Source organism: Corvus kubaryi, unplaced genomic scaffold (assembly GCF_017639235.1).
Source record: "Corvus kubaryi isolate FWS band 111438036 unplaced genomic scaffold, C.kubaryi_AGA036_p1.0 36685, whole genome shotgun sequence".
Classification (NCBI taxonomy): Eukaryota; Metazoa; Chordata; class Aves; order Passeriformes; family Corvidae; genus Corvus; species Corvus kubaryi.
The window spans coordinates 1-857 of NW_024580921.1; positions in this window are offsets into that span (position 1 = coordinate 1).

Here is an 857-nt window from a genome sequence, read left to right on the forward strand (position 1 = left end):
AGGGTGCCATCAGGGGTGACTTTGGGGTGTCTGGGGGTGATTTTGGGGTGTTTGGGTGCCATCAGGGGTGACTTTTGGGTGTCTGGGAGTGATTTTGGGATGTTAGGGTGCCATCAGGGGTGACTTTTGGGTGTCTGGGAGTGATTTTGGGATGTTAGGGTGCCATCAGGGGTGACTTTGGGGTGTCTGGGAGTGATTTTGGGGTGTTTAGGGGGGCATTTGGGTGTCCTGGGAAGTGTTGAAATGGCCAGGGAGATGTTTGGGGGGTGTTTGAGTGGCCAGAGAGCTATTTGGGGGCCATGTGGATATTTCGGGGGTGTTTAGGTGGCCAGGGGGGTGACTGGGGGGCAGCAGGAAGTTTTGGGGTGGGATAAGGAGGAGGGTCCTGACCCCCCTACAGCCCCAGGGGGGAGCCCAGGCTGTGGTAGGGGTGGGAGGAGGAGGTTTTGGGGTCGCATAAGGAGGTGTTTAGGATGGGGTGAGGAGGTTTGTGGGGTTCCCTGACCCCCGTTTTCCCCAGGGGTGAGCCCAAGATATGGTACGGGATGGGATAAGGAGGTTTTGGGGTGGGATGAGGAGATTTTTGGGGTGGCATAGGGAGGTTTTGGGGTGGTAGAGGGTGGGATGAGGAGGTTTTTGTGGTGGCATAGGGGGGTTTTTGGGGTGGTACAGGGTAGGATGAGGGGATTTTTGGGGTGGGATGAGGAGGTTTTGGGGTGGTAGAGGGTAGGATGAGGAGGTTTTTGGGGTGGTAGAGGGTGGGATGAGGAGGTTTTTGGGGTGGCATAGGGAGGTTTTGGGGTGGTAGAAGGTGGGATGAGGAGGTTTTTGGGGTGGCATAGGGGGGTTTTGGGGTG